Raw genomic sequence first — 15,747 nt, forward strand, 5'->3', positions numbered from 1 at the left:
TAGACCTACACAGAAAAATGCCAGACCGCTTATACTAGTCAAATTCTTTATTACAAAAATCACAATATGTTTGCATGATTAAATACAGACATGATTAAAACAAAGTGCAGGAGATAAAAAACGACATCACTGGAGGAGATCTACAGCGGATCCAAGTCCATTATTATTCAACATGATTCTCATTCATTAAAGTGCATGTGCAACAAAATGATAGATATATTGCATATAGTAAACGTTTGGACAATTACCCATGCTGTTTCTCCTCCAGGATGGCGCCAACCCCAACGCGCGTTTCGGCGTACCTTCGCCTGGGGGTTCCTAGAGACTGCATAGTGTGCATTTCAGGAAAATGTATGCGCCTTACACATTATATTTAGTCTTTTGCAAACATAAATGTTCAATAATTTGAATTAAAAAACTTCCACTTTATTTCACATTTTATATTAATGTTATTAATGTGCTGCCGTACATGAATCTTTCTGATGATGTCATTCTTGCAGGGGAATTAAACAGAACCTATCCTCATATTTTTCCATATGCAGTGCATACTGCATACACACTAATTTCCTGAGTCTTCTACTGCCTTAGGGCTCATGCACACAAACGTATTTTCTTTCTGCTTCTGTTCCATTTTTTTTGCGGACCGTATGCGGAACCATTTAGCTTTCCGCAAAAAAAGTAGTGCATGTCCTAGTGCATGCCAAACCACCTCCTTCAAACTTGACTAGAGAAGAAAGGAAGGTGGTTACATCCCTGAAGAAAGAGACAAACATCACCATCCTGCCTGCGGATAAAGGAAGATGCACGGTTGTACTTAATACATCTGACTACAATTCCAAGGTGACCACACTCCTGGATGATAACAACACATATGAGGCCCTAAGACGAGACCCAACCAGTGGCTACAAGAAGAAGGTTATAGAACTAATACAACAACTAGAAAAGGACAACATCATTGATCGGGCCATGTGTCATCGCCTCTACCCTGGGGAAGCCCCTCCATGTATTTATGGACTTCCTAAGATACATAAGGATGGGACCCCTCTCAGGCCAATTGTCAGCAGCATCAACTCTGTGACCTACAATGTGGCAAAATAGCCAGAATCCTAGCGCACTTGGTTGGAAACACACATCACTTACAGAACTCTCAGGATTTCACCACCAAAATCCAGAACTTGGTATTGGGCACAGAAGAAACAATGGTCTCCTATGATGTCACATCCCTCTTCACCTGCATACCCACTACAGAGGCAATTGAAACAGTCAGAAAACAGTTGCTACTAGACAACACCTTAGGCTGCAGAACAGAACTTAGCCCAGACCAAGTGTGTGCCTTACTGAACCTTTGTCTGAATACCACCTACTTCAAGTATAAGGAGAAGTTCTACAAGCAAAAACATGGCTGTGCTATGGGATCGCCAGTCTCACCTATTGTAGCGAACCTGTACATGGAGGAAGTAGAAAGGAAAGCCTTGACCACTTTTATGGGAATTACACCGAGTCATTGGTTCAAATATGTGGATGACACTTGGGTTAAAATTCATAAACAAGAGTTACAGGCTTTCACCGACCACATCAACTCAGTGGATCATAACATCAGTTTCACGCGGTAATATATGCAGAACAACAAACTGGCGTTTCTGGACTGTCTTATAACAGTGGAAGAGGGAAGGAAGCTGGGAATAGAGGTCTATCGAAAACCAACACACACAGACCAGTACCTGCTATTTGATTCCCACCATCCTCTAGACCACAAACTGGGAGTCATCCAGACTCTACACCACCGGGCAGAGAAAATCCCCACCAGCACAGAGGCCAAGGCAAAGGAATTCAAACACCTCAGAGGGGCACTTAAAACTTGTGGGTATCCAGATTGGGCCTTTGTCAAAACAGAAGGAAGGAGAAGAAAGGGCACCAAGACTACCAGTTGAGGGCGAGAAGCATGACAGATGCAAGAATATGGTTATCCTATATGTAGCTGGGGTGTCTGAGAAACTCAAAAGGATTTTTAATAAACATCACATCCCTGTCTGCTTTAAACCCAGCAACACACTGAGGCAACAACTGGTTCACCCAAAAGACCCAATGCCTAAACACAAGATGGACAACATTTTGTACGCAGTCCAGTGCAATGCGGAATGCCCAGAACTGTATATCGGCGAAACAAAACAACAACTACATCAGCGTATGGCTCAGCATAGAAGAGCCAAAACCTCTGGTCAAGATTCAGCTGTGTAATTACATCTAAAAGAAACAGGTCACACCTTTGAAGACAGTCAAGTACGTGTTTTGGATAAGGAGGCCGATTAGGTAAAAATGGAGATGCCAATCTTGAATAGAGGCGGGGGGGTTAGACATCTATTGTCTGCCACATACAATGCTGTCTTGACTCTTTTTCTGGGAGGTCATTATCACCTACTGACTCCAATTAGGATAATGGAATTAACACCTTTGACCCCATGCTGGGTATAATGACCTCTGACCCCATGCTGGGTATAATTACCAGATGTTGATTCAGTTACATATTTATTCCCAGAGAATTCTTGTACAGTCACTCAGAATTGAGAAAGCTCATTGGAAGAAAGAGTGAAATGTTTTCAAGAAATCTACAGTTGCCTTGATTTATTCTTTACAGATATGTCCTATTATTGTCCGCAAATCACGGTCCGAGGCCCCATTCAAGTCGATGGGTCCGCAAAAAGTACGGTACGCACACGGAACACATCCGTATGTCATCCGTATTTCATCCGTATTTTGCAGATCCATACTGTAGAAATGCTATGCACAGCCCATATTGCTCCTGTGTTTGGTGATTAATAAGTTACTGTTTCCATTTTACGATCTGCAAAAAAATGGATCGCATACGGAAACCATACGGATATGTTTTGTGGAATAACGGAACGGAAGAAGACTTAACTCAGATGCAGAACAATGGATCCGTGAAAAACGGACCACAAAACACGGTCCTTATGCCAGTTTCTTAAACCTGTTTCTGTACTTCTCTGTGGTTGTGAAATATGACTGCCTGTTTTTAATGTTAACCATTTAGCTAAGTCTGGGACCTCAAAGGCTCTCTGGTACCACGGAAAGGTCACCCTTGGCTTGATCTTTGGCTTCAGTGTAATCTTGCCTGCTATTACCTGCTGGTTGCCACTGACTGGAGACTATCCTGAGAACCACAACAATACAAGAATTGGACAATTTATAATTACATTTCTCAAAATGCCATAAACCGTCATGTATGCCCCATACAAGTATACATGACTTTATAATATTGCACAGCTGAATGTCTCTGGCTTCGCTGGTATTGGCGGAGTAAGCATACTCAACGGGCAATGTCTGTGTCCATAGACTGCAAGGTGGCAGCATTCATGTGATTTGTTCACATGACCGCTTCCTCAGGCTATTTTCTGTTGCTAGTATGTTTTTTTACAGTTTATCCAGCGCATGTGCATATACAGACAGCAGAATCTCCTGTATGTGCACATGCGTTGACACTTCCACTTGCCATTTACCACCTGTGTAGAAGTACTGGCCGGCAGGAACAGCCAGAGGATACGGTCATGTGAACAAGTTATGTGACTTCTGCCATCTTGCAGCCTACGGACACTGCTTACACTGTCAATACTGTGGTAGCAACTTCACTATGGCAGCTTTAGTAGACTAGAAAGTCATGTATGCTTGTATGAAACAGACGTGGAGAGTTTATGACATTTTGAGAAAAGTCATTGCATATGGGCAAACCCGTTTAAAAGTACTTTGCAGCAAGGATGAAAACTTTACATTCCATGCCCCAGGTTAGCACCTAATCCACTCTCTACCTCTGCTATAGTGTTGAGCGCGAATATTCGAATATCGATTTTTTTCGCGAATATCGGCACTTCGCTAATTCGCGAATATTTCGAATATAGTGATATAAATTCGATATTTCGAATATTCGTTTTTTTTTTGTTTTTTTAAAATATTTATTTCTTTCCCACTTCCCTAAAGTTGTTCTTACCTGTCCTTTGGATTCCTGTCTTCCTGGCTGCTCCAGTCAGTGCCTGTTGCCGCTTCTGCCGACTTGCGTGCTCATGGAGCGTCCCCATCACCATGGGAACGTCTCCATATACTAGAATGTTTTGAGAATTACGTTGAAATCGCAATTCGATTATTTCAAGTTATAATAATCGAATTTCGATTTTAACTTAAAGGCTACTCTCCTATTGAAATAGCAATGCGATTATTTCAAGTTATAATAATCGAATTTCGATTTTAACTTAGCACTGCTATATTCCATATTCGTTAATTCTAGCCTAATATGGAATATAGCAGTGCTAAGTTAAAATCGAAATTCGATTATTATAACTTGAATTAATCGAATTGCGATTTCAACTTGGACCTGGTTTACTATGGTTGGCTTGGTAGAATTAGCGAATATGATGAATATATTCGTTATATTCCACAAAACGAATATGGCGAATGTATTCGTTATATTCCACAAAACGAAGATAACAAAATATTCTCCATCTTCGTTTTAGCTACCTATTCATCAACTTCGCTAATTCTAGCAATCATATAGGAAAGTTTACTATAGAGACAGCTAAGTTTAATTCGCTATGCGATTATATGACTGCTTTTTAAAAAAAAAACAAATGGAATAATTATAATACCTGATAATTATTATAATTATTCTATTTATAAAAAAAAAGCAAAGTAATATAATCGCATAGCAATTAAACTTAGCTGTCTCTATAGTAAACTTTCCTATATGATTGCTAGAATTAGCGAAGTTGATGAATAGGTAGCTAAAACGAAGATGCAGAATACTTCGTTATCTTCGTTTTGTGGAATATGACGAATACATTCGTTATCTTCGTTTTGTGGAATATAACGAATATATTTGTCATATTCGCTAATTCTACCAAGCCATTGAAGCCAACCATAGTAAACCAGGTCCAAGTTGAAATCGCCATGCGATTAATATAACTCGAAGTAATCGCATGGCGATTTCAACTAGGTAATTACATTCCTCCGCTCTCACACTCCTTCATCCAGCATAGGGCTGCTTCCCCAGGCTGTCAATCCAAGTCACCTCCCCCTCCTAACCCTACTATCCACAGCAAAGACAAAGACTTATATACTACCGGCACATACTGCAGCGCAGTGTCCGGCTTCACGTCTCACTCTGCCGATTCGGCTGTGTGCAGAGCAGTAGTTATGATTGCGATATTATGTCCCAGTTGTATATTCAGATTGTTACACCAGGGTGGAGGGGGGGGGAGAGCTTGGACATAATATCGCTATCATAACTACTGCTCTGCACGCAGCCAAATCGGCAGAGTGAGACAAAAATTTGCAAAGAAAGATAGCCTAATCCCTAATTAAATAAATAAAAATACATACAGTACAAATATATATTACTGCATATGGTGTTACTTTACTTTATAAATAAAAATGAATAATTTATATACATGTATATGTGCGTGTATATAAATATATATTATAATTATTATTATTTATATTATAATATAACTTGTAATATATTTTTATATTTGTAAAAAATGCATTGCTAGTTATCAATAATATCAGTATTTACATTTCTATGCAGTCATGCATTGCGATTGGTAGTGGAACTATGTATATACACAATATACTGCTGCACTGGATATAAATATAACATAAAAAACTTCTGGGGACTTAAGCTTATATTAGCAAATGTATATCAAATGAACTTTACTGAGGCTCTGAATAAGGTTGCACCCCATCCCCCCTCCCCCTACAGGCAGTCTGTGAACGAGATCGCACGCTATCTTTCTACACACTGATGCCCTGCCCTCCCATTCACTGAAAGCCCGTAGACAAAAGGAACTCCCTATTTGGGGGAAGGGGGGTATTGTCTGCAGGCTGAAAGTGCAGGTTATTTTCTGGCTCGAGACCTTTTAACTGCGCTTCTGGTGGAGTACGTGTTTATTAACTAAAATCAGGACAATAGCTAAAATAATGACCAGCAATAAAAAATAGCAATACATATAAATAAGTGATAGATCCAGGAGCATACACAAACAAATAAATTAATATCCCATAAATACTGTAGGGCCTTCACTAACCGCCTGCTGTCTCTGTTATATGGCAAATTCCATTAAAAGGTTGAAGCGCCGACATTGATAGTTACTTACCAACTACTGCCACCTTGTCTATAATGCAACAAATTGCTGTGAACTTTGATATATATATATATATATATATATATATTCTCTATTCTCCTATTCTATGCTGCTACAATTATATTAGAATATGGAAGTGTCTTATTCCCCTCTGTGAATTGGAACACTATCTAACTCTGCTACATAAACTATGATATTTATGGGATATTAATTTATTTGTTTGTGTATGCTCCTGGATCTATCACTATTTTAAATGTATTGCTATTTTTTATTCATTGCTATATTTTATTGCTGGTCATTATTTTAGCTGCTATATTGATTTATTATATGTAAATATATTTTATATATTTATATTATATATACATTTACATATAGTATAATTAGTGTAATATTGTATAATTATTTTTTTAATACAGAGGTTATCTATATATGTCCATTATACTGTACAATACATTATATCTAAATAACCATACCTCATATGGATCATGGAATAAATAATTATACAATATTACACTAATTATACTATATGTAAATTTACATATAATATAAATACTGTATTAACATTCAGCCACTATAGGAACATAGTTAAGAAATACACTGTATCCACTACTTTAGAGAAAAACAAATAAATAAAAATAAATATGGAAAACTCCATCAAGATACAAACCAATATACACTTGAAGGATAAAAAAAACCAGATGAATGCAATAATATTGATTGTGTATCTGACATACTTGAAGCAAACTATCTTATTACTTGAAATTGGGACATTCTCTAATAACTTTCTTATCCCCTAAACACTGAAGGTATTTACATGCAAATCGCGATTCATATGCTAATGCAGCCCTTCATTAAGGTTGCAAGTACATACAAAAGGATCGACTAATGGTGTACATTGCAGAATTATACCTCAGTATCGCTGACTACACTGCCTGCGCCTGACTGGAAGCAAACTATCTTATTACTTGAAATTGGGACATTTCCTACCCCCACTCTCAGTATGGCTACAATAGGATCTAAGGCCCCTTTCACACTGGCGAGGAGGGGCTGGAAGGGTTAAAAATAGGGCTCATGGGGTTAAGAATAAATAAAAAATAATAAACTACTGTACAATGGACTAACTATACATTCATATATTTATGTACTGAATCACAATTATGATTCAGTACATCTAGAATATTAGACTATATATTTGCATATGCAGCTCTATAATATATCTGTATACAACGCTCCATTATGTCTTTACATCTGTGATACAAGTGGATTAGATTTGGATAACACCTGGTGATACATTGTACCGGATTTTGTGCGGTCTACTGCATACAGATATATAATAGAGCGGTGTGTACAGATATATAACGATGTGTTGTATACAGATATGTAATGGAGCAGTGAACAGTATACAGATATATAATGTAGTGGATACAGATGTGTATTTATTAGCTATGTTCCTATAGTGGCTGAATGTTATTACAGTATCGAAAAACAACATGTACAGTATGGATACATTTGTATTTAGCAAAGCCTTTTGAATATTTCCTCCTTGAGGGCAGCCCCCCCCCCCCCCTTCTGCCAGGACAATTCCCACACCTATTCTTGCTATTCTTAATGTTGGATCTCTTTCTCCACAATTGCGCAATAGAAACCTAATATGAATTATGATGTTAACACTGACACCATTAAAACAAATAATATTGTTACATGAAAAACAAAAATAAATTAATTAATACAGCTCCAGCGCTGTGTAAGTTTTAAAATACACCAAAAGTTTACAGGCAAAAATAGACCAATATATACAGCGTTGCTGCTATATTGATTTATTATATATACCGTATTTTTCGCCGTATAAGACGCACTTTTTCCCCCCCAAAAGTGGGGGGGAAATAGCAGTGCGTCTTATACGGCGAATGTAGCCGATTTTGCTTAGTTTTCAATGATACACCCGCCGCGATGCCGTGCGGCGGGTATATCAGCTGTGAGGGAGGAGGGGCTGGGGGCGGCATCTGCATTTATAATGACAGCGGGGCCCGTGCAGTGACTGTATTCTACTACACGGGCCCCGCTTACTGTACAATCATATCCCTAATACCGTAGTTAATTGTTGTGTGCACTGCATGTAAAAGCATAATGAGCGATGATGAGCGCTATTACTTACAATTAGAAGCGCTTGCCGTTCGGAGCAGGGAGGAGGGAGGAGGCAGGAGGCAGGCCGGGAGGACGGGCGCTGGCAGTGTGAGTCATACGTCACGCGCCTGCGCCGCCTGCTTCATGAATGAAGCAGGCGGCGTGGGCGCATGAAGGATGACTCACACTGCCAGCGCCCGTCCTCCCGGCCTGCCTCCTGCCTCCTCCCTCCTCCCTGCTCCGAACGGCAAGCGCTTCTAATTGTAAGTAATAGCGCTCATCATCGCTCATTATGCTTTTACATGCAGTGCACACAACAATTAACTACGGTATTAGGGATATGATTGTACAGTAAGCGGGGCCCGTGTAGTAGAATACAGTCACTGCACGGGCCCCGCTGTCATTATAAATGCAGATGCGACCCCCACCCCCATTATAAAAGCAAATGCGACCCCCACACTTATGGAGGGGATCTGTGGATGACACATAGCATAAGATGCTATATATGTGTCATCCACAGATCCCCCCCATAACTGTCATACACAGATCCTCATAACAGTGCCATCCAGAGAGGATCCCCTATAAGTGTCATCCACAGATCCCCCATAACAGTGCGTCATCCACAGATCCCCATAACAGTGCATCACCCACAGACCACAATTAGTTCAAAATATTTTTTTTCTTATTTTCCTCCCCAAAAACCTAGGTGCGTCTTATACGCCGGTGCGTCTTATACGGCGAAAAATACGGTAAATATATTTTATATATTTATATTATATATAAATTTACATATAGTATAATTAGTGTAATATTGTATAATTAATTTTTAATACAGAGGTTATCTATCGTACTATCTATCTATATCTATATATGTCCATTATACTGTACAATACACTATATCTAAATCACCATACCTCATATTATACTATATGTAAATTTATATATAATATAAATACTGTATTTTCATTCAGCCACTATAGGAACATAGCTAATAAATACACTCTGTATCCACTACTTCAGAGAAAAACAAATAAATAAAAATAAATATGGAAAACTCCATCAAGATACAAACCAATATACACTTAAAGGATAAAAAAAACTGATGAATGCAATAATATTGATTGTGTATCTGACATACTTGAAGCAAACTATCTCATTACTTGAAATTGGGACATTCTCTAATAACTTTCCTACCCCCCACTCTCAGTATGGCTACAATAGGATCTAAGGCCCCTTTCACACGGGTGAGGAGTGGCTGGATGGGTTAAAAATTTATAAAAAATAATTTAACTCACCTTAATCCACTTGTTCGCGCAGCCCCTCTTCTCTTCTGTCTTCTTTCTTGAGGAGCTGGGTAAAAGACCAGTGGTGACATCACTACGCTCATCACATGGTCCGTCACATGATCCATCACCATGGTGATAAGCGCAGTGACGTCACCACAGGTCTTTTACCCAGGTCCTGAAGAAAGAAGACAGAAGAGAAGACGGGCTGCGCGAACATGTGGATTAAGGTGAGTTAAATTATTTTTTATTAATTTTTAACCCATCCAGCCCCTCCTCGCCCGTGTGAAAGGGGCCTTAGATCCTATTGTAGCCATACTGAGATTGGGGGGTAGGAAAGTTATTAGAGAATGTCACAATTTCATGTAATGAGATAGTTTGCTTCAAGTATGTCAGATACACAATCTATATTATTGCATTCATCAGTTTTTTTTATCCTTTAAGTGTATATTGTTTTGTATCTTGATGGAGTTTTCCATATTTATTTTTATTTATTTGTTTTTCTCTGAAGTAGTGGATACAGAGTGTATTTATTAGCTATGTTCCTATAGTGGCTGAATGTTAATACAGTATTTATATTATATATAAATTTACATATAGTATAATTAGTGTAATATTGTATAATTATTTATTCCATGATCCATATGAGGTATGGTGATTTAGATATAGTGTATTGTACAGTATAATGGACATATATAGATATAGATAGATAGTAAGATAGATAACCTCTGTATTAAAAATTAATTATACAATATTACACTAATTATACTATATGTAAATTTATATATAATATAAATATATAAAATATATTTATATATAATAAATCAATATAGCAGCAACGCTGTATATATTGGTCTATTTTTGCCTGTAAACTTTTGGTGTATTTTAAAACTTACCCAGCGCTGGAGCTGTATTAATTTATTTATTTTTGTTTTTCATGTAACAATATTATTTGTTTTAATGGTGTCAGTGTTAGGCCTCTTTCACACTACAGTATTTTGCGTTCCGTATACGGTCCGTTTTTTGCGTTCCGTATACGGTCCGTATACGGAACCATTCATTTCAATGGTTCCGCAAAAAATGGAATGTGTTCCGTATGCATTCCGTTTCCGTTTTTCCGTTCCGTTGAAAAGATAGAACATGTCCTATATTTGGCCGCAAATCACATTCCGTGGCTCCATTCAAGTCAATGGGTCCGCAAAAAAAACGGAACACATACGGAAATGCATCCGTATGTCTTCCGTATCCGTTCCGTTTTTTGCGGAAGCATCTATTGAAAATGTTATGCCCAGCCCAATTTTTAATATGAAATTACTGTATACTGTATTTGCCATACGGAAAAACGGAATGGAACAACGGAACGGAAACGGAACCACAACGGATGCAAAAAACGGAACAACGGATCCGCGAAAAACGGAACGCAAAACACTGAATTCAACATACTGTAGTGTGAAAGAGGCCTTAACATCATAATTCATATTAGGTTTCCATTGCGCAATTGTGGAGAAAGAGATCCAACATTAAGAATAGCAAGAATAGGTGTGGGAATTGTCCTGGCAGAAGGGGGGGGGCTGCCCTCAAGGAGGAAATGTTCAAAAGGCTTTGCTAAATACAAATGTATCCATACTGTACATGTCGTTTTTCGATACTGTAATAACATTCAGCCACTATAGGAACATAGCTAATAAATACACATCTGTATCCACTACATTATATATCTGTATACTGTTCACTGCTCCATTACATATCTGTATACAACACTCCGTTATATATCTGTACACACCGCTCTATTATATATCTGTATGCAGTAGACCGCACAAAATCCGGTACAATGTATCACCAGGTGTTATCCAAATCTAATCCACTTGTATCACAGATGTAAAGACATAATGGAGCGTTGTATACAGATATATTATAGAGCTGCATATGCAAATATATAGTCTAATATTCTAGATGTACTGAATCATAATTGTGATTCAGTACATAAATATATGAATGTATAGTTAGTCCATTGTACAGTAGTTTATTATTTTTTATTTATTCTTAACCCCATGAGCCCTATTTTTAACCCTTACAGCCCCTCCTCGCCCGTGTGAAAGAGGCCTTAGATCCTATTGTAGCCATACTGAGGATGGGGGGTAGGAAAGTTATTAGAGAATGTCCCAATTTCAAGTAATAAGATAGTTTGCTTCAAGTATGTCAGATACACAATCAATATTATTGCATTCATCTGGTTTTTTTTATCCTTCAAGTGTATATTGGTTTGTATCTTGATGGAGTTTTCCATATTTATTTTTATTTATTTGTTTTTCTCTGAAGTAGTGGATACAGTGTATTTCTTAACTATGTTCCTATAGTGGCTGAATGTTAATACAGTATTTATATTATATGTAAATTTACATATAGTATAATTAGTGTAATATTGTATAATTATTTATTCCATGATCCATATGAGGTATGGTTATTTAGATATAATGTATTGTACAGTATAATGGACATATATAGATAACCTCTGTATTAAAAAAATAATTATACAATATTACACTAATTATACTATATGTAAATGTATATATAATATAAATATATAAAATATATTTACATATAATAAATCAATATAGCAGCTAAAATAATGACCAGCAATAAAATATAGCAATGAATAAAAAATAGCAATACATTTAAAATAGTGATAGATCCAGGAGCATACACAAACAAATAAATTAATATCCCATAAATATCATAGTTTATGTAGCAGAGTTAGATAGTGTTCCAATTCACAGAGGGGAATAAGACACTTCCATATTCTAATATAATTGTAGCAGCATAGAATAGGAGAATAGAGAATATATATATATATATATATATATATATATATATATATATATATATCAAAGTTCACAGCAATTTGTTGCAGTATAGACAAGGTGGCAGTAGTTGGTAAGTAACTATCAATGTCAGCGCTTCGATCTTTTAATGGAATTTGCCATATAACAGAGACAGCAGGCAGTTAGTGAAGGCCCTACAGTATTTATGGGATATTAATTTATTTGTTTGTGTATGCTCCTGGATCTATCACTTATTTATATGTATTGCTATTTTTTATTGCTGGTCATTATTTTAGCTATTGTCCTGATTTTAGTTAATGAACAGGTACTCCACCAGAAGCGCAGTGAAAGGGTCTCCAGCCAGAAAATAACCTGCACTTTCAGCCTGCAGACAATACCCCCCTTCCCCCAAACAGGGAGTTCCTTTTGTCTACGGGCTTTCAGTGAATGGGAGGGCAGGGCATCAGTGTGTAGAAAGATAGCGTGCGATCTAATTCACAGACTGCCTGTAGGGGGAGGGGGGATGGGGTGCAACCTTATTCAGAGCCTCAGTAAAGTTCATTTGATATACATTTGCTAATATAAGCTTAAGTCCCCAGAAGTTTTTTATGTTATATTTATATCCAGTGCAGCAGTATATTGTGTATATACATAGTTCCACTACCAATCGCAATGCGTGACTGCATAGAAATGTAAATACTGATATTATTGATAACTAGCAATGCATTTTTTACAAATATAAAAATATATTACAAGTTATATTATAATATAAATAATAATAATTATAATATATATTTATATACACGCACATATACATGTATATAAATTATTCATTTTTATTCATAAAGTAAAGTAACACCATATGCAGTAATATATATTTGTACTGTATGTATTTTATTTATTTAATTAGGGATTAGGCTATCTTTCTATGCAAATTTTTGTCTCACTGCCGATTTGGCTGCGTGCAGAGCAGTAGTTATGATAGCGATATTATGTCCAAGCTCTTCCCCCCCCCCCCCTCCACCCTGGTGTAACAATCTGAATATACAACTGGGACATAATATCGCAATCATAACTACTGCTCTGCACACAGCCGAATCGGCAGAGTGAGACGTGAAGCCGGACACTGCACTGCAGTATGTGCCGGTAGTATATAAGTCTTTGTCTTTGCTGTGGATAGTAGGGTTAGGAGGGGGAGGTGACTTGGATTGACAGCCTGGGGAAGCAGCCCTATGCTGGATGAAGGAGTGTGAGAGCGGAGGAATGTAATTACCTAGTTGAAATCGCCATGCGATTACCTCGAGTTATATTAATCGCATGGCGATTTCAACTTGGACCTGGTTTACTATGGTTAGCTTCAATGGCTTGGTAGAATTAGCGAATATGACGAATATATTTGTTATATTCCACAAAACGAAGCTAACGAATGTATTCTGCATCTTCGTTTTAGCTACCTATTCATCAACTTCGCTAATTCTAGCAATCATATAGGAAAGTTTACTATAGAGACAGCTAAGTTTAATTCGCTATGCGATTATATTACTTTGCTTTTTTTTTATAAATAGAATAATTATAATAATTATCAGGTATTATAATTATTCCATTTGTTTTTTTTTTAAAAAGCAGTCATATAATCGCATAGCGAATTAAACTTAGCTGTCTCTATAGTAAACTTTCCTATATGATTGCTAGAATTCGCGAAGTTGATGAATAGGTAGCTAAAACGAAGATGGAGAATATTTCGTTATCTTCGTTTTGTGGAATATAACGAATACATTCGCCATATTCGTTTTGTGGAATATAACGAATATATTCGTCATATTCGCTAATTCTACCAAGCCAACCATAGTAAACCAGGTCCAAGTTGAAATCGCAATTCGATTAATTCAAGTTATAATAATCGAATTTCGATTTTAACTTAGCACTGCTATATTCCATATTAGGCTAGAATTAACGAATATGGAATATAGCAGTGCTAAGTTAAAATCGAAATTCGATTATTATAACTTGAAATAATCGCATTGCTATTTCAATAGGAGAGTAGCCTTTAAGTTAAAATCGAAATTCGATTATTTAAATCGCATATTAATCGCGATAACAAGAATAATGACGAATATTCGATTTCGACGAATATAAAACGAATATTCTATCGAATATTCGCGAATGTCGTCGAAATCGAATATGGCACCTGCCGCTCATCACTACTCTGCTACTGGTACAGCTTGGCATAAATACATAGTCTATCCCTTCATGGATGTCCTATGAGATATGTATGAATGGACATTTCTTCTTAGCGTAAAGGGTATATAATGTATTGCATATTGCCAGTCTGCTCAATGCAAGCACTAAAGACTGCTATTACAGCTTAAGACTAACAGGACCTGCTGGCAACTATGTACATTGTCCAAAATAAAGTCTTTTTTTAAAACAATTTTTAAAGGATTTCCAGGCAAAAACCCAAAAATTCATTATTTGGCCATTCATGAAGTTTTTCATACTCCCAGAACTTAAAGGGTTTCTGTCATGAGAAATAACGTTAAGTAGCTGACTGACATTAGCGATGTGCTAATGTCAGCAGAACATAACAGTATGCTTTATAACTCCCTGCCTGCCGCCGTTCTCTTAAAATAAATACTTTTAAAATATGCTAATGAGCCTCTAGGTGCTATTAAGGCGTTACTTCAGCACCTAGAGGCTCGGTCTACGCACCCTTTGGCACGCCCATGTACACTTGATTGACATCCGAGTTCCCCTCATCGTCCCATAAATCCCGCGCCTGCGCCGCTCGTTTAGTATTCGGCGCATTGAGTGAAGCTGGCAGCAGGAGCCCGTCCCTCACTCACTGTGTCTGCGTCGAATACTAAATGGCACAGCGCAGGCGCGGGATTTACGTGACGATAAGGAGAACTCGACAGTCAATCAATGGGACCTGGGCGTTCCAAAGGGTGTGTAGACCGAGCCTCTAGGTGCTGAAGCAACGCCTCAGTAGCACCTAGTGGCTAATAAGCATATTTTCAAAGTCTTCATTTTAAGAGAACGGCGGCAGGCAGGGAGTTATAAAGCATACTGTTATGTACTGCTGACATTAGCACATCGCTAATGTCAGTCAGCTACAGGTACATAACGTTATTTCTCATGACAGGAACCCTTTAATTCACAAATCAGTGGTGTCCTGTCCACCTCAGGGTCAGTATAAGAATGATACACAGACAGCACCACATAATATTACAATGCTGATTACCCCTCCCAGCAGGGCCGGTGCAAGGATTTTTTGCCAACACAAGCGAAGTTACATTTTGGTGCCCCCCTTGCAGCTCACCTGGCTCTGGTCCCGTCTGCAGCAGCTGGCTTCTCCTCTGTGTGGTCCTGGTA

The 15,747-nt window shown here is 37.6% G+C and overlaps 1 protein-coding gene across 3 annotated transcripts in view; it reads left to right on the forward strand.

Moving 5' to 3' along the window:
* UNC13C (unc-13 homolog C) overlaps positions 1-15,747 on the forward strand; it is a 908,495-nt gene that overhangs the window by 323,007 nt on the left and 569,741 nt on the right. The gene's annotated exons all lie outside the window — the stretch shown is intronic.

Source organism: Bufo gargarizans, chromosome 2 (assembly GCF_014858855.1).
Source record: "Bufo gargarizans isolate SCDJY-AF-19 chromosome 2, ASM1485885v1, whole genome shotgun sequence".
Classification (NCBI taxonomy): Eukaryota; Metazoa; Chordata; class Amphibia; order Anura; family Bufonidae; genus Bufo; species Bufo gargarizans.